Source organism: Notamacropus eugenii, chromosome 1, assembly GCF_028372415.1.
Source record: "Notamacropus eugenii isolate mMacEug1 chromosome 1, mMacEug1.pri_v2, whole genome shotgun sequence".
Lineage (NCBI taxonomy): Eukaryota > Metazoa > Chordata > Mammalia > Diprotodontia > Macropodidae > Notamacropus > Notamacropus eugenii.
The window spans coordinates 584,598,740-584,617,692 of NC_092872.1; positions in this window are offsets into that span (position 1 = coordinate 584,598,740).

Below are 18,953 nucleotides of genomic sequence, written 5' to 3' on the forward strand. Positions count from 1 at the left end.
ACTGTTTTCTTAGTTTCCTCATCTGTAAAATGAGCTGGAGAAGGAATTGGCAAAGCACTCTAGTGTTTTTGCCAAGAAAACCCCAAATGGGGTTATGAAGAGTTAGACACAACTAAACAACAACAAAGAAAATGAATGCTCTCCTTGTGCAGCCATCTGGCTACCACTTTGAGAGGCCAGGTTGAGATTTTATTGAAGGTTACCTCCTTACATTACAGCTTCCAAATAAGATGCAAGTGCTTTTTAAAGTTCTGTGTTAACTGTTGGCCTTCTCAATATGTGGTAACCATGGATGGTGGTGGAAGAATAATCACATCATTACATAGTAAATGAATGATTATTTATGCCTCCGAAAACCACAGTGTAAGTTATATGCAATTATTTTTTTGGTCTCCAAATCTAATTACACAGCAATCTGCAAGGATATGTAATTACATTGGACTGGTTCCCTACTGAATTACCCAGCTCTTGGGGGCTACGCAAGACCCCTGAAGTATTTTACTCCCAGAACAGGGTAGCCAGCTTCATTTTCATGGAAATATCTACTGGATATACGAGAGACACCCTAGAGAACTGTACCATAGATGAGATGCAGAGCTGCGTACATCATTGAAGGCCTGAAGAAGTCATCTCTTTGATAATCTTACTTCATCCAAAGGGACCTTGTCAAAAGAGGGCAAAAAGTCCTTATAGAGGAAAAAAAAATTCAGTGTAGAAAGGAAAAGTAAAACCCTTTCATTAGAAAAGAGCAAGCTTTCTACATTTTTACTTCTGTAGACAGCTTTCTTGGGGACCCAGTACATCAGTGAGTGAGAGAGTTGAGATAAAGAGCTTTCAACACTTATAAGGGCTATGTGTGGGACCAAGAGAAAGAGATTTGACTTCTCTGATGAGGTGGGGTGACTGCCTGGTGACTCATGGTCCTGTAACCCTCTTGAGAGAGAGCTCCATGTGGTCTAGGAAGTACTGTAGGGACAGGTTAGGCTAGGAGCTCAGAAGTTATATTTTCTCTTTTTGTTTTTCCTTTTCCTTATTGTCTCTTTGATTGGGTTAGGCTTTTTCTAGCACCAACACAGACCTTGAAGTAATTTCTTAAAAAATTTGTAAAAAATAATTTTGTATTTGGGGACATTTGTGATTTTTCGTCTGTACCTGTGGGATTGTATAAGATCCAGGATAATGACAATGCAAAATCCAACTTATCAGAAATATTAATGTTTAAAATAAAATCCAAAATATATTTCAATACATTTGAATACATTGAATACAATATTAATAATGTAACATCAATTCAAAAGATAGGAGAAACAGATTTCCTTTTACTTTAAATAATATTTACTTTGAATATTTTAACTTTTACTTTTTCTAAAAAGCATTTTTATATTTCATATAGGAAACCCTCTTATTTCTTCTTCACTCAAAGCATAGACTAACAATCTAACAATCCCAAGTGTTTTGTACTGTTCTCCCTCATATCAGCAACATTTCTAAGCTACTTTTGTAGCTATTCACCAACATGCTTCCTTTTTGCAATAACTTTCCTAGAACCAGACATCCCACCATTGGTATGGAAGTTAGCCTGAGTAGAGGCCAACAGATATTTCCAAATAAATAGTGTCTGGTGGAATGATCTGGTCCTTTGCAGAGAAAGTAAGAAATCCAAATATCATATCCCCTGCGGTAGGCTGGTTCTTCAAACTAAGAAGCTTGATTGGATATGTGTGGCCATATATCTGGTGCCCATAAGTCTGTGTAAGTAGAATTCTGACACATAGATAGACAGCCATATGAAACCTCAATGAAAGAGAGGGTCAGATACAGAATCATATAAGACCTATAGGAATGCTCTCACCTATGCTCTTCCCAAATAATACCATCCCAACCATCATATGATATAGTGTTGGAGATTAGCACTTAACATGGATCCATGCCTTTAAGGCAAGACACAGCACTGAACCCTACAGACGCACTGCAAATTATGTTCTTTACTAGTCTTTCAAGTGATTATTGATGAATTTATTAATTTGAATTTTTCGATGAATTTATTATTTTTATTTATTAATATTAATTTCATTAAAATAATTTATTAAATTATTCATTATTAATTTGCTAATTTATTAAATTATCCTTAAATTTAACTAATTAAATTAAATTAATTTAATTTAAAATTAAAATTTGATATTAATATTAAAATTATTTATTAATATGACACCTCAAATATCTGTATAGCTACCTACGACTGACTGAGCTGACTATATTTAAGTAGCTCATAAAAGGTGCATTTGTCTCTTTTCCAAGGTCACAGCAAAACTCACATCCTGGACCTTTCTCCCTCCCAGCACTTCCCTGTTTGATTTCCATTCTATCACATGCTGGGAATGATGGAGAAAGTGAAATCCTTTCCTTGTGTCTAGCCTAGGTGCTGACAATCTGTAAGGGGAGGGTTTTTCCCAAGCCAGTTACCTCCTGGCTGCTTTCAAAGGCATGTCTCCAGTTCAGTCTGTTCACAAATACCCACCATGAAGCTTCTTGAAGGAAAACTGTGGATTCAATTTGCACTGGGGTGTTGAGGGACTTTGTTGCTTAACCATCCCCAACAGTTCTAAGCCCTTGGATGATATTACTTTGTAAGCCTTTAATTTCTTGTCAGCGGTGGTTTCAATAAGTTGAAAGTCATCCACTAATAAGTCATCTGTCTTTGATTATTGTCAGCTGGAGTATTTTTCACTTTAGGCTGGAGTTCATTTCACTAGCGACCTAGTTGGGAAATGTAAGCTACCTAATGATACCCTAACACATTCTAACACTTAAGTCATCAACAGAAGCTTTTCTGTTTTCCACCTTGTGACCTAGACTCCAAATTTTGCTGGAATTGTCCGGAATCTTTGGTTTTATAAAAATACCTTCAGGCCTGAACAATGTCTAATGGCACAGCCAAAGCTGCTTTGAAATTAATTAGAGATTCAAATGAATCCACTTTGGGCTTCATGAGAGTGTATAGAGGTCAGTGTTCAAAGGACATTAGTTCTCCATGGGGGAATATAGGTATGCTTTCATTAGGATAATGGGACAAGTCCTCCCTGTCCATCTGAAGACCATTAGCTTCTGAATTAAATGTTTTCCCTCCCTCCCCACTTCTGGCATCAGTATGCATGTTTTCTTATGTCATTTAAGCATAAATAATTCCCTTTGATTTTAAGGCAATTTGCTGATTTAATTGAGTATAAAATAAGAAAAATGGAAAATGCAAATACTTGCTACAATATCACAGGTACAGGAATGTTATACATTAACCATCTCTTTGTTTGCTTATTAAATCTGTAAGCTATTTCTCTTTGCTTATTTCCTTAAAACAAATCCTTTCAACCGTCATTATCATAGAGACCTAGGACATCCATAACTTGCCTCCTCTTTCTCAATGAATAATTTCCCTCTTTCTCCTTTTCTTAAGGAATTGTCCTCCATGTCACACTTCCTGTGGCCTCAATTCACACCTATCAATCTGCTTATCTTACTTCACAAAATCCAACATTCTCTTAAGGAGAAAATTGTCAATAGCACCAAACAAACAGACAAGAACAAGGGCCCATGTAAAACTGTCTGGTGGGAAGAAACACAGATTGGTTGGAGGATGAAACTTGGTCTAGAGGTGAAAGAAGTGGGCTTTGTTGGAAGTTCTTGAGTCTGTTGCCAGCACTATTTGGCTTGGGATCAGACATAAAATCACTCTGATCCCAGTTTTTGGGTCTGTTAAATGGGGATAATAACACTTCACATGGAGCTCATAAAACTCTGAGTTCTTTATATACTCATGCTATGGTGAAACTCACTTGTTTCACTGTTTTTTTCTTCCCAAGAGACCTTGAAGAAAATCAAAGAGTATGGGAAAAACACCTACACAAAACATTCATACCTCTTTCCTCTAAGTCAACAACCATTTAAGAAAGAAAGAGTCTGTGATCAAATTTTCTAGCAATAGTACTTCAAAATTTGGATAACTCTGAGGATGTAAGGTATAGTATAAATAATAATAAAAATAAGTAACAACCTTATGGTCACAGAATTTCCTTTGTTTTGTTTTTCCTTTAGTGTATATACCACTTGTATATAAGGCATAAATCAATTTTTTAAAAACTGCAAAATGTTGACTTAGAACCCTACAGAATAATCCTGAATAAATTTATTTATTTATTTATTTTAATATCGGGCCATGAGAATGGATCCCTTGTCCATCTGACTCATTCTCTTTTCCCAGTGTCTTCCTTGTGGAATGTACATTGAACAGCTTTCCTTTCTTTGACATAAGATCAGTTTCTGTCTCATAAATCCTGTCTAGCTTTTTTTTTTAATGTAACTATGACTTAATTCCTTTTCTGTCTCCTTTTCCAAGTTGGATTCAAGGTTGTTGTGTTTTCTCTCATCTCTCAGAATTGAGGAGGTGGATGTGAGAAATCCTTGTTTACAGTATGATGAAGCTTTATATCCCTGACATGTTTGCAGGCTCTTCCTGAAACACAGGAAGTCCAGAGTATTTTCATCCTCAGAAGGAGCAGGGCTCTTGACTCGCTGGAGCCAGCTGAGTCAAACTGTGTAGTCGAAGTTTTCCTGTTTCTTTGCTTTGCACCATCAGGACAGCTTGTTTGATGTCTAGCTGTGAGGATGCTGTAGTTTTGGCACGCCACATGCTGCATTCACTTCCTTTATTATCACATTCCTTATTTGGGACTCAGGCCACACTGTTGTAATGAGCCCTTTCTGGAATAGGTTGCTGTCAGCAACTGGTTGCTGCCAAAATTGGCTTTTCTACATCCATCTGTAAAATGCCCTTAGTAGGTGGCATGAATATATGAAAAAAATTTACTAGGCTTTTCATATTAACTATATTTTGATTGTGCTGGGGATTCAGTTAGGTCCCTGTTCTCAAGAAGCTTGTATGGAAGAGATAATACCTAAAATAGTTTTTAGCTGTCAGTCAAATAGTAGTCCTGTGATCCTTAAGATGCAGCAACAAGGCAGAAATGATACTTCGGTATCATTTCCATTTATGAAACCATATCTGTTCAACCATTTGATGGTGCCAAAGATTTTGATGAGTTCCCTTTCCTCTCCCTCCCGCTGCCCCAGTAATAGCTGAGGAGTCAAGGGCTGTATAGCACATGGCAGAGGAGGTGTCAGGTCACATCCCCATCAGCATTGCCTTTCTAGGTGATGGCTACAGGGGGAAGACTGGATGTAGGGTCTGTCTGGTGCAGGGAGGGGGACATTGCTGTTCTCAAGCTTTTAATAGGTGGCAGGCTGTTCACAGTTTTTATTGGTAGTAGTGACGATGATGGGACCTTTCTCCCACAGGCTTTGCTTCCCTTGATGCCTGAGGGGAGCAGGGAGATAGTCATATAGGGGGTATTGCTTTTCCTGGGGCTTTTAGACATAGATGCTGGACTTTTTTCCCAATTAGACATCAAAGGAGATAGTGGTTCAGGTGGTGCCTCTGGTTTTTACCTGCCTAGTACATGTTGCCCCTCTCTCTCCTCAAGATGTAGCACTCTTTAATTATTCCAAACTTCATTATAGGCTAGGAATGAGCTGAGGCTAGCAAATAAAATGAAGATGAGAGAGGATAGAAGAGAATGAACATGCTTCAGAGAAAACCCAAAGTGGTCATGCCCAACAAGCTTCATCTTTCAAGGTGTTATATGGAGGAGGATTAGTGACAGGCTTGCAGGGAATCTCATAACCCAGTTCTGTCATTGACTCCATTCCATTCCACGAGTGATAAACAAGGCACAAGGAGCTATTTTGGATTCACTGCAACCTAATACAGAAGTGGGTGAGGCATGGGAAACATTCAGAGTGGAGGGTCAGAGGTCTCAGGCCAGGACAGAGTGGTGAACAAATAAAAGTTGACATACACATCCTAGTACATTGGCTGAGAGACTATGAGTAGAACATCAGTGGGTCTGTTTGCTAATTCTAGCACTGGGCCATTTGCTATCTTACATTGGGAGCAGCTGACGTGACAGGGAGAATTAAGACTAGGCACTTGTGTGGTGTTATTGGCACTCTTGGTTTGGGAGTTTCAGCACTGTGTGGATATTGGATGATTCATGGGCATGTAGCCCATGGGGTAGTCTTTTGAATATAACTTGATTTTATTAATTTACTTTAATGAAAATAAGAAAAGGATTATATATTTTGACCGATAATTTTCTGTAGTCAGCTCCCCATTTTTTCATGGGGTTCATTAAAAGAATCAGAAAGGAAAGAGGGTGAAGTTTTCTGGTGGTTGAGGGTTTGAACCAAGAGATTAATTATATAAAAATACACTGAACAGACCCTTCCATGAGCATTGCTACCTGGAAAGGAGAAAAGCTAGGGTATAGAGAAAGGCAGTTTTTAAAAATCCGTAGAGATCTTGGTGTTTGCCTGATGTCAGGTGGAGTCTATAACTGGCAGGCTGAGTTTACCCATGCCTGATCCTCCCAATTGAACAGGATCAGGCAAGTGTCCCATTGTACCTCCAGGGAGTTAAGTTCATTTTTTTCCCTAAAAGATGACAAAATTTAGCCATTTAAGAATTCAAATAGCTTGAGATTGAAGACATTTTCCATACTTTCTGATTTTTAACTGATTCTACAAGTTTAGTGGGTTAATTATAGATTCCAGGGTTCAAAAGGATGTCAAGAGACCAGAGTCCAGATCTCAGTCTTCAAGCAAATATAACATCATCTGCATTTTGTAGACGTGGCAACTGAGTCCCAGAGAGAGCTCAGAACTCTTCAGCAATGAAGCAGAAATAGAACTCACAGATCCTGCTTCTTGGAGAAATGGTTTCCAGGGTACCCTGTTACCTCTTACAAGACAGAGACTTCATATTCTATCTCTTCCCTCTAGCCCATCCTAGAAAAAGTAGGTCATTAAGGTTCTTTTATGCCTATCTGTATTTTAATATTTCTGGACATCTAGGTGACATAGTAGATAAAGCAATGGGCATGGAATTATGAAGAGTCACCTTCCTGATTGCAAATCTAGCCTTAGACACATCCTAGCTGAGTGACCTTAGGCAAGTCACTTAACTCTGCCTCAATTTCTTCAATTGTAAAATGAGCTGGAGAAAGAAATGGCAAATCACTCTTGTATCTTTGCTAAGAAAACCCCAAAGGGGGTCATGAAGAGTTGGACATGACTGAAATGACTGAACAACAATGTATTTTAATGTTTTCTACACATACTTTTAGTGTGCTTACACCTACACATTTCCATTTAGACTATCTCTGATAGAATAATCTAATGGCTGAATGCCATACTTATCCAGGGCTGGCATCATTCTTTTAGGACATCCAAAGATGAGCACATAGTTCTTTCCTCTATCTTTAAACAACTTCAGAGTATCAGCTTCTTTAGTCACAATTTCAGTCAGATCAATCACTTGGCATGTTTAAGATAAAGCATTCAGATAACTAATTTAAAATTAGACTGAATCAATCATATGTGACATGTAGTCATTCATCTCTGTAAGACTTAATACAGTACTGAACTGCCTTCCCACTACATGTCAACTGTATGCTTTGATAGTCCAACCAAAGAATGACAATCATTATTCAAAAATGCTCTAAAGTAGTATTTCTCCAATTTTAACCCAATTGTCATTGAATATCGGAGTAAAAAGAACAGTCCCAGCCTTGTCTAGTAATACTGGGAATAGGGTAACTGATTGGACAGCAAAAATTTAATGTCATTAAATTAATGTCTCTAGTCAGAAGCAGTCCATATATGGGTTAGACACCTAGCTTTGTAGTCAGATTTGCATGCAAGTCCTGTATCTGACCTGTAGAACCTATGTAACTATGCACAAGCCAGCATCTTTCAGTGTTCTTAGGCAGCTAAGAGTATAAGTTATAGATAATTTGCCAATCTGCCTAGATGAAGAGAATTTCTCCCCCAGGAGCTCCATATCAGCAAAATCACTGGACCAAAACTCAGAAGACAATATTTTTCCTTCATATATCATTTTAGTTGAAAGTTGTTTTAAGCTGATACACCATAAAAGTGAAAGCTATATGTGATCTACAGTGACTAATCCTTTACAAGTATGGTATGTTGGTCCTGAGAAAGAGAATGTGGAGAGAGCAGACTGTGAATCATTGCTGGAGAGGGTGGAGAAAGTGGGGCAAAGATAATAAGCCTGTTTTTAAACTTCTCTAACTAGTACAGACCTTTTTTATTTGTGAAGAACAGAGAGGCATGATTGGGAGAATAAATGCAGTTTTCATTCTGCTCTTTTTTTTCTGTTCATGGAAATAAAGTTTTGGGAATTTTTGTCTTGTGTTTGGGAATAAGGACTGATAGCTAAATTGACTTTCTCACCACATCAAATCAGAATTGAACTGGGAAACTCAGCTGTGACCTTTTTCTTGGAGGAAAAAGTCCAAAAAGCAGAGGCATCTTTGCCTTGATCATCTTGACAACTTCTCTGATGAGCCTGATGTAGGAGAAGAGTTTCATGGCAATTGGCTAAAAGCCTGTTTGAAGAAAGTTTTGGCCTCCCTTTGGGATACTTGCTTCCTAACTCCATCAGCTATTACTTGATCTGAAGACTATAGTTTAGATCTGAAGGGGGAATAAGAGAATACTACAGCTAACCTATAGGGGAAACATTTATTAACCATATAATGACAATGAGCGATTGTGAAGATGATACAAATTAGAGAGGAATTCCAAAGATATATATATGTGTATGTATATGTTTGTGTATATCAGATTTATCTATCTCTCCTAATTCCTTTCTAATTGCTTTTAGATTTAACATAATATTGTATGTTTAATATGCTATTATATTTGTATGTACACAAGTATGTATATATGTATATATTTGTACACATATGTGTATATACACACACACATGCACATGTGTGTGTGCATATGCATTTTGCCTGGTGTATAATTGGTGCTTTATAAGTGCTTATTGACTGATTCCCTGTGTAAGTGTCAAGGTGGATCAATGCATAAATTTATATACTTATAAATTATATATATGTATGTATACACATATATATCAGCTAGAATTGAAACAGGGAACAGATAAGAAATGATGGTCAGGAGGAAGTCAGAAACCATAGTGATATCACCAGAAGATGGTGGTGCAACTTTGAAGTCATGCATCACTCCTCTCACCCAGTACTTTCTCCTCATGACCCACATGGGACCCTTAAGGAGGCCAACAATTTCCATTTGATGCATATGTATTTGTGGGAATATTAGCTCAAATTTCATGAAAAGAACGATTTGCTATTTTGTTATGCTGTACATTATTAAATACCTTTACTTTGGACTGAGTCTTCCAGCTGACAAGTAAAAGAAGACACATTGATGGAGGCTTATGAGCTATACTTCAGAGAGGACTCTGATACCAAGTACTTAGAACACAAAATGGCTTCCTGGGAACCAATGGATGGAAGATGGGGTTTGGGATGCTACATAAGTACAATATAGATGTCAGTGCTGTACAAGATTAATAGACATATCTCACATTTCCCCTGGCACATAGCAGGTGTTTGTTGATTGATTCCCTCTGTAAATATCCAGGTGGGTCAGCATAAAGATTTATAATGTTATAGTTCATATTGTATGCAATATATACATATAATCTACTTAAAACAATATTTAGGTAATGAGTCAGAATTTGTTTTTCCCATTTATTCATCTGATTTCATTGCTATGGACAATTCCTTTACCCTGTCCTTACTAATCCTGACTTCACTCACAAGGATATTGGGCACATTCATGGCAAAAAAAGATGGCTACCACCTAAATGAAACACAATGAAAGATGCTGAAGAAAGAAATGGCTCAAAAAATGCACTAAAATGACAAAAGAGTTGGAGTTGCCTTCAAGTATTTAAAAGATCGTCACATTCAGGAAGGATTAGACTTTTCCTTTTTTGGCCCTTCTAGGTAAAAACTAAGAGCCCTGGGTAAAAGTTGCAAAAACAAATTTATACTTGATGTAAAGTAAAATTTTATATCAATTAGAGAATAAGGATATAGGGAACAGATTTGTATATATGTATCTATAGCTATATGAATAATATAGAATATGATATCTCAATTTCAGCTACCCCAAAGGTTAAATTAGCCTGCCTTAGAATGCAATGGGTTCCTCTTTGTTGAAAGTCTTCAGTCAAAGACTGGATGACCACTTGTTGGGTATTTTATAGAAGTGATCATTTTAAGACAAGGGCTGGACGAGATGACCACTGAATCTCCTTCTAACTGAATTCTGTAGCTCCTGGGATAGTCATGTCCAACTCTTCATGGCCCCATTTTAGAGTTTTCTTAGCAAAGAGGAGAAGAAAAAATGTAGCTACAAGACACTTAAAATAACCACAGTGGTTAAACTCTATAACTCTTTTGTCTTAGAAGCATTGAGGAGTTTAGTTTATGCAAGTCTTAGATTGATAATAGCATAAGGAGAAAAGGGAAAAAATAGAGAATCAGGGAATGGTTAATGGTATCTCAGAAAGTAAGAAAGGATAGCATGATCACAAACATTGGGAAAGGGTAAGAGGTTTCTGGGGCAGTCTGGTGGCAGAGTGGATAGAGTTCTGGGCTTGGAATCTGGAGGGCTCATCTTCATGAGTTCAAATCTGACCTTAGGCAGATGAGTGATGCTGGGCAAGTGTCTTAACTCCTTGCCTCAATTCCTTAGCTGTAAAATGAGCTGGAGAAGGAAATGGCAAACCACTCTAGGATCTTTGCTAAGAAAAACCCAAAATGGGATTTTGAAGAGTTGGACATGACTGAACACAACACAAAAGGTTACTAAGTATGATTTATTATTGGTAGCAACTAGGTGGCACAATGAATAGAGCATTAGGCTTAGATGTAGGAAAATTTGAGTTCAAATCCAGCTTTCAGACACCTACTAGCTTTATAATCTTTGTCAAGTCACTTAACTTCTGTTTGCCTCATCTATATAATGAGGATAATAATATCACCTACCTTCCTAGGATTGATCTGAGGATCAATTGAGACAATAATTGTAAAGTGCTTAGCACAGTGCTTGGTACATAGTAAATTCTATGTAAATGTTAGCTATCATTAGCTAATTATTGCATAATGTGATGTCCATGAATTAACTGAAAGCTTCAGGAAGATAAGAGGAAGAGCCATGTAACTTCTCTTAAAGTCAGAAAGCATCATGGAATCATCAAAGGGACAGTTCCTTACAGTAGGATGAAAAGTGCTAACAATAGCTAGCATCTACAAAGCTCATTAAGTTTGACAAAGTTCTTTAGGTTTGTTATCTCATTGGATCCTTATAAAAGTCTGGTAAAGTTGGGGCTCCTGTCTGAGTCAGGATTTGGACTAAGTACTTCTCAATCCTCATTTCAACACAGTTCATTATTGTCACATTATTGTCTGTAAATACTCATGAAAATTATGCTTCAGGATGCTTTATTTTTAGTCCCTTGGAAACAATATTGCAGTGATCAAATGTCAGCAAAGAAGGAATATAAGGTTAATTTTAGGTACTGAAGCATTTGAGGGCTTTTTGGGGGTGGGGGGTAGGTTGTAGGTGATCTTGACTAGAGTTTGCAATTGATAAATCAATTTTTATTAATCACCTTCTATGTGTTAGGTACTGAACTAAGGACTATAGATACAATCTAATGTACTAAGAAGATTAAGCAAGGAAGGGTAAAGAACATTTTCAATGCTACTTGAAAACACTAAAGTTCCTGATGGTCTTACAACCTTTGGCTGAAGTAGGTATATAATGTTCAGTTAACCGAACCCTATATTGGGCAAAATAGATGGTCCTGTGACAATCACAGAGGGATCTCTCTCTTAGTCGTTGCTGGAAAGATTTTTGCTAGAGTCGTCCTTAATAGTCTGATCCTTCACCTGGAAGATGGTCATCTACCTGAGAGATGCTGTGGCTTCAGAAAAGGCTGAGAAACAGTTGATATGGTGTTTGCTGGCTGATAACTCCAGGAGAAATGCCAGGAGCAGAAACAACGTTTGTAGATCTGACCAAGGCCTTTGACACTGTTAGTCATGAGGGTTTATGGAAAATTATGTCAAAATTTGGTTGCCCAAAGAAGTTCATCAGTATTGTATGTCAATTTCATGATGGCATGTTTGCCCGGGTTCTGGATAATGGACAATGCTCTTGCGACTTCCCAATGGAGTGAAACAGGGCTGTGTGCTTGCTCCCATGCTTTTTAGCATGACGTTTTCAGCCACATTGTGAAATACTTTCAATGAGGATGAACACCACATCAAGGTCAGCTACCTCATGGTGGTAAATTCTTCAATTTGAAAAGGCTACAAGCCAAGGCTAAAGTGGAGGGAGTGTTGGTGCATGATTTTCTGTTTTCAGATGGTTGTGCACTCAATGCAGCCTCTGAAGCTGAGATAAAACTAAGTGTGGATCAGTTCTGTGCTGCCTGTGCTAATTTTGGCCTAATAGTTAACACCAAGAAAACACAAGTGCTCCATCAGCCACCACCACACCATCCATATGTGGAACCATCGATTACAACAAATGGAGAAGTTTTGAATGCTGTGGATAGTTCATTTACCTTAGTAGTGTACTTTCCAGGTATGTACACATTGACAATGAGGTTGACACATGCATTCCCAGAGCTAGTTCAGTGTTTGGGAGGCTCCAAAGAAAAGCATGGGATAGAAGAGGTATCAAACTAACTACTAAACTGAAGGTCTACAGAGCTGCTGTGCTGACCTCATTGTTGTATGTCTGTGAAATATGGACAGTCTACCAGCTCCATGCCAGAAAACTGAATCACTTCCATTTGAACTGTCTTAGGTTAACCTTGCAGGATAAGGTACCAAACACTGAGGTCCTTGCTCAAACTAAACTGCGAAGCATTCAAACTATGCTTTAGAGAGCACAACTCCAATGGGCTAGTCACAGGTTTGAATGCAGAATATACGCTTGCCAAAAAGAATATTTAATGGAGAACTCACATGGGACTGGCGATCACATGGTGGTCAGAAGAAGTGATACAAGGACACTCTCAAAGTCTCTCTCTCAAGAACTTTGGACTTGATTGTGCGACATGGGAAACACTGGCACAGACCATTCAGTATGGCATGCCCACATCAGAAAGGGTGCTGTGCTCTTTGAGCAAAGAAGAATTGAGACAGCACAAAGTAAACATAGGATGCACAAATTTGGAGAAACCATTCCAAATGTTCACACGGATTATCTGTGCCCAATCTGTGGCAGAGCATTCTGAGCTCATATTGGTCTGATCAGCCACAGTTTGGACACATTGAAACTTGATTTTATCATGGTGATGTCATTTTAGTCCTCTTCAAGAAGGAAGGACAACAACCACCAACCATACTGGGCAAAATCGAAATAACAATAGGATAATTGAATTTTGAGTTGGAGGAGACACTAAAGAAAATGCATTCTCCCCACATTTTTTGGGGGGATGGGGAAGGTACAGACCTGTAATTTCATCATTGTTAAGATCTCCTGGTGTGAAAATTCCTGCCAAAGGCATGGATTAGCAGCATGTCTCTAATTTTCAATCTTAGAGAAATGCCAACGGCTCTAAGAGATTAAGTGACTCAGCCACGTTCTTGGTTACAGTATCTGCTGAGAACCAGCGCTTGCCCTCAAGGAGCAGAATGATTAAAGACAGAGTCCTTTTATATAAATATAAGTTGTATGCATATTTCAAAATGAATAATGATCCCAGATATTTCCAAATTCCCATTAATGTTGAAAAATACCTTTCTTATTTACATTTTAAAAGAGAAATAACTCTGCACCTCTTGAAAATCTTGCAGCATACTTTAAAGCAATGTATCTGATGGTACTGAAGATGAAATAGTTTTTTAAAAATGTGTTTATTCTGCTTTGCTCTAGCTTTTTTTTTTCTCATTACGGTAAATTATATTAGTTCAAGACTTTCAGAAAAATTTTCCCTGCCCCAAAAATAAAACAGAAAAAATGATTTAAAAAATAGGAGAATTTTATTCTTGGATAGAGATATACACAATGTATTCAAATATTCCCTCAGCTATGATTTTGATCCAGATTATATTGGCCCTCATGTTAGAATCCCTTGAATTGTTATTTTGGCAAATTCCAATGGATTAATCCATTTTTCCAAAATATGCAAAATATTTAAGTTTCAACTGATCTTTTTATTTGACCCCAGTAATTTCTCATTTTAGTCAGTTGGAAGTCAACTAGACTATTCCAATAGACTCCTAAAAGATCTTCCTGCTTCTGCTGTCTCCCCTCTCCAATTCATTCTTCATACCCCTGGCAGACTAAGCTTCCTAATGCATAAATCTAATCATATCATCCCTCTGTTAACAATCTCTAGCGGCCCCCTATTGTCTACCAAGCAAAGTTCAAATTCCTTTGCCTATCATTTGCAGGCCCTCCACAATGTGGCACTATCCTTTTATTTTCTTCCATATTTCATATTATTCCCTTCTAAATATTTTATGATTCAGTCAAGTTTTGTTGCCCCCATCATTCCTCAACATGTATTGACTTTTCCTACCTCTTTGCCTTTGCTCTTCTCTGTATCTGGACTACTCTGTCTGTCTGTGTTTGTCTCTGTGTTTCTCTCTGTCTCTTTTCTCTTTCTCTGCCTCTGTCCTTTGTTTTTTATATAATCCTCACCAGGTGGAAATTTATTTTAGTACTTTATATTTGTCAAACTATAGGTTGTTGACCTTGGTTTGTATCCCTGGCAAAATTCTAGAATGCATTACTATGGGGATAGTTTGAGAACATTTGTTAAAAAGAAACTAGGATGACTAAAAGCTAACAAGGACATATATATATATATATATGTGTGTGTGTGTGTGTGTGTGTGTGTGTGTGTGTGTGTGTGTTTTCGTGTGTATATATATGCATATGCATATACATATATACACATATACATATATCTATATCTCTATCTATGTCACACATATATGATCTTATCAGAGTTCCACCACATTCTCCCACCTGCTTAAGCCTGCCAGGTAAGAAAAAAAAGGAAAAAAATACCCAGGGGTGTACTGATATATATTCAACAACTAGATCCAGGGGTTAAAAAAAGTGAACACATGATACACCTTAAAATTTGACCTTTATTGGTAAAATGTTCTACATCAGTTTCATATACATATATGTACATGTATGTATATAAATAAAATATATGTATACACACATAAATACATACATACATACACACATAAACTCTTCAAACACTGTAAACTGCAGTTTCTCAACTTCATTCCCCACTTCTCTACCTCTACTTAACTAGATACAGAAATGGTCTTACCTTTGATCTCGCCTCGCCATCACCCATAAGTGTTCCATTTCAATGTTCATTAACTTTGAAATTCCCTTATCTGACCACAATCTGTTATCATTTCACCTCTTCCTCTGCTTTATAACCCCAAACTCTGTTTTTCATCATCACCATCCTCTTTAATCCCCCCATTCCTCAGCTATTTCCCAGGCCATGTCTTCTCCCTATCTTTATCCCTTGGTGAATTAGTTCAACTGTACACTGACCTCTTGAGCGAGTCCCTTGCTGTCTTATATTATCACTGATCTTGAGTGTCAAGCCCCTGCTTTGGAGGATTCCCACCATTGTCTGCCTTTGTTCCTGACAATATGCTGCTGAACAAAACTAAAAAAAAACTGATTGAAGCCACTACAATTTTATGTTACATAATTTCAATGACAATCTTTTTATACTTTTCTAATTGATTCACTCATCCATGTGTACATGGACCCTTTCTAAATCATTTAATTTCCCTTTAAAATTTCTATGGCTCTCTCTCCCTTCCCCTTTACCACTTCAACTTACTTTGCCTTGTATTTCATCGAAAGAAAACCAAAACAACCATCTAGACTATTCACAAAGAGCTCTCATTCATTCTTTCCTCCTGGTCTCACACCACCTGGATGCTTTCCCCATTTCCTTTTTCACCCCACCATGAAGAGGTGGGCTTATTTCCCTATATGCTATTTTGATTGTTGATTTCTTTAGTTCTTGTAGATACCATTATGATCTCTACAGCTTCGCTTCCCTCTGGAGTGCTTTCCTCCATCTCCAATTGCTCATTAGACTTCTAGAACTGGACATCTCTTAGACATCTCACCTTCAACATATCCCTAATTGAATTGATTTAGAGCACTAGTGCATGATTCAGGAGGACCTGAGTTCAAGTCTCACCTCAGACACTTGACACGCACTAGCTGTGTGACTTTGGGCAAGTCACTTAACCCCAATTAACTCATTCTGGGTCATCTCCAGTCATCCTGATGAATATCTGGTCACTGGATTCAGATGGCTCTGGAGGAGAAGTGAGGCTGGGGACCTCACTCAAAACAAGCTCAAGTGCAAGCCATGTCATTATTTCTCTGATGACATAGTCTTCTTCGGCAATGAAGAATGAACACACACAATTGAATTGATTATCTTTTCCCCAAACTCTCCACTCTTTCTAATTTTCTAATTACTTTCAAAAGCACCACTGGTTTAGCAATTACTCATGAGTGCAATCTATGTAATACTCAGCTCTTCACTCTCATTTAACCTCCATAGCCAAATCATGGGGATTCTACTTTCATAACATCTCATGTATATGCTTTTTTTTCTCTTATAGAACTGCCTATGTCAATGAAGGTTCTTATCACCTTATGCCAGGACTCTTACAATAGTTTGTTGGTTGATATCCCTGCCTCACATCTCTCCCCATTTTAATCCTGCTCCACTTAGCTGTTACTGTGATTGAGTGAGGGAGGGCTATGCAAGGTCACTAACCTCACCTTCTTCTCCTGAGCCATCTAGGTCCAGTGGCCTGAGTCAAAGTCAACTGAAAGTCGGGTTATCAACTTGATATCATGGTCCTCTTCAAGAATGAAGAACAAACACAACAACAGCAGCAACTCAGCTGTAAAATTACTATTCCTAATTATGTTACACACTACTCAATCAACTCCAGTGTGTCTCCATTACATCCAAAATCAAATAGAAAATCCTACTTCTCTTTTAATGTTCTTCATATCCTAATCTCTTCTACCTTTTTAGTCTCCTTATATCTTACTACCCAATGCAATCTGCAATCCAGTCATACTGACTTCATTTCTATTCCTCAAAAAATGCTCCATTTCCCAATTCTGCACCTTTTCCCTTGCTGCTCTGCATTTTTGAAATTCTCTTTCTCATCATCTCTATTTCCTGGTTTTCCTGGTTTCTGTCAAGACCTAGGTAAAATGCTGCCTTCTACAGGAAGGCTTTCCTGATCCTGCTTAATTCTAATGCCTTCTTTCTATGAATTATCTCTTATTTGTCCTATATATGTCTTATTTGTACACAGTTGTTTGAAATTTTTTTTCTACTAGCCTGTGACTATTTGAGAGTGGGGAGTGATTTTTGTTTTTCTTTGCATCCACAGCACTTTCTATGGTGCCTGACATATAATAAAATAGACAAATTCAGGACTAGTTGAAGATCTGAGTGTGAAGTATAGTCACTAATAGATAGACGTCAACATGGTGTGACTTCAGGGTCTTCCATTGGATCCATTCTATTTAGTTGTTTTTTTTCCCCCATTTTTATTCTCAGTCACAGAATATTTCTTTTACTATTATTAATTTCTTTCTTTATTTTAAGCTTTCAACATTCATTTCCACAAAATTTGAGTTCCAAATTTTCTCCCCATGTCTCCCCTCCCCCACCCCCAAAAGCCGAACATTCTGATTACCCGTCCCATCAATCTGCCCTCTCTTCTAAAATCCCTCCCTTCCCTTATCCCCATCTTCTCTTTTATCCTGTAGGGCAAGATAAATTTCTATACCCCACTACATGTATTTCTCATTTCTCAGTCTCATGCGGAAACAATACTCAACATTTGTTCCTAAAACTTTGAGTTCTAAATTCTCTTCCATCCTCCCTCTCCCCCCATCCCCTCTGAGAAGGCAAGCAATTTAATATAGGCCATATATGTGTAGCTTTGAAAATTACTTCCATAATAGTCATGTTGTGTAAGACTAACTGTATTTCCCTCCATCCTATCCTGCCCCCCCATTTCTTCTATTCTCTCTTTTGACCTTGTCCCTCCTCAAGAGTGTTTACTTCTAATTGCTCCCTCCTCCCATTTGCCCTCCCTTCCATCATCCCCCACCCTGCTTATCCCCTTCTCCCCTACTTTCTTGTATTGTAAGATAAGTTTTCATACCAAATTGAATGTGCATGTTTTTTCTTCTTTGAGTCAAATGTGATGAGAGTAAGCTTCACTTTTTCCCTGTCTCTTCCCTGCTTTTTCCCTCCATTGAAAAGACTTTTTCTTGCCTCTTTTATGAGAGATAATTTGCCCCATTCCATTTCTCCCTTTCTCCTCCCAATATATTCCTCTCTTACCCCTTAATTTCATTTTTTTAGATATGATCCTTTCCTATTCAACTCACCCTGTTCTCTCTCTCTCTCCCTCTCTCTCTCTCTCTCTCTCTCTCTCTCTCTCTCTCTCTATATATATATATATATATATATGTGTGTGTGTGTGTGTGTGTGTGTGTGTGTGTGTGTGTGTGTGTGTGTGTGTGTGTGTGTGTAAAATCCCACCAACTACTCAGATAGTGAGAAAAGTTTCAAGAGTTATAAATATTACCTTTCCATGTAGGAATGTAAACAGTTCAACTTTAGTAAGTCCCTTATGATTTCTCTTTCCTTTTTACCTTTTCATGCTTCTCTTGATTCTTAAGTTTGAAAGTCAAATTTTCTTTTCAGCTCTGGTCTTTTTATCAAGAATGCTTGAAAGTCCTCAATTTCATTGAAAAACCATTTTTCCCCTGAAGTATTATACTCAGTTTTGCTGGGTAGGTGATTCTTGGTTTTAATCCTAGTTCCTTTGACTTCTGGAATATCATATTCCACACCCTTCAATCCCTTAATGTGGAGG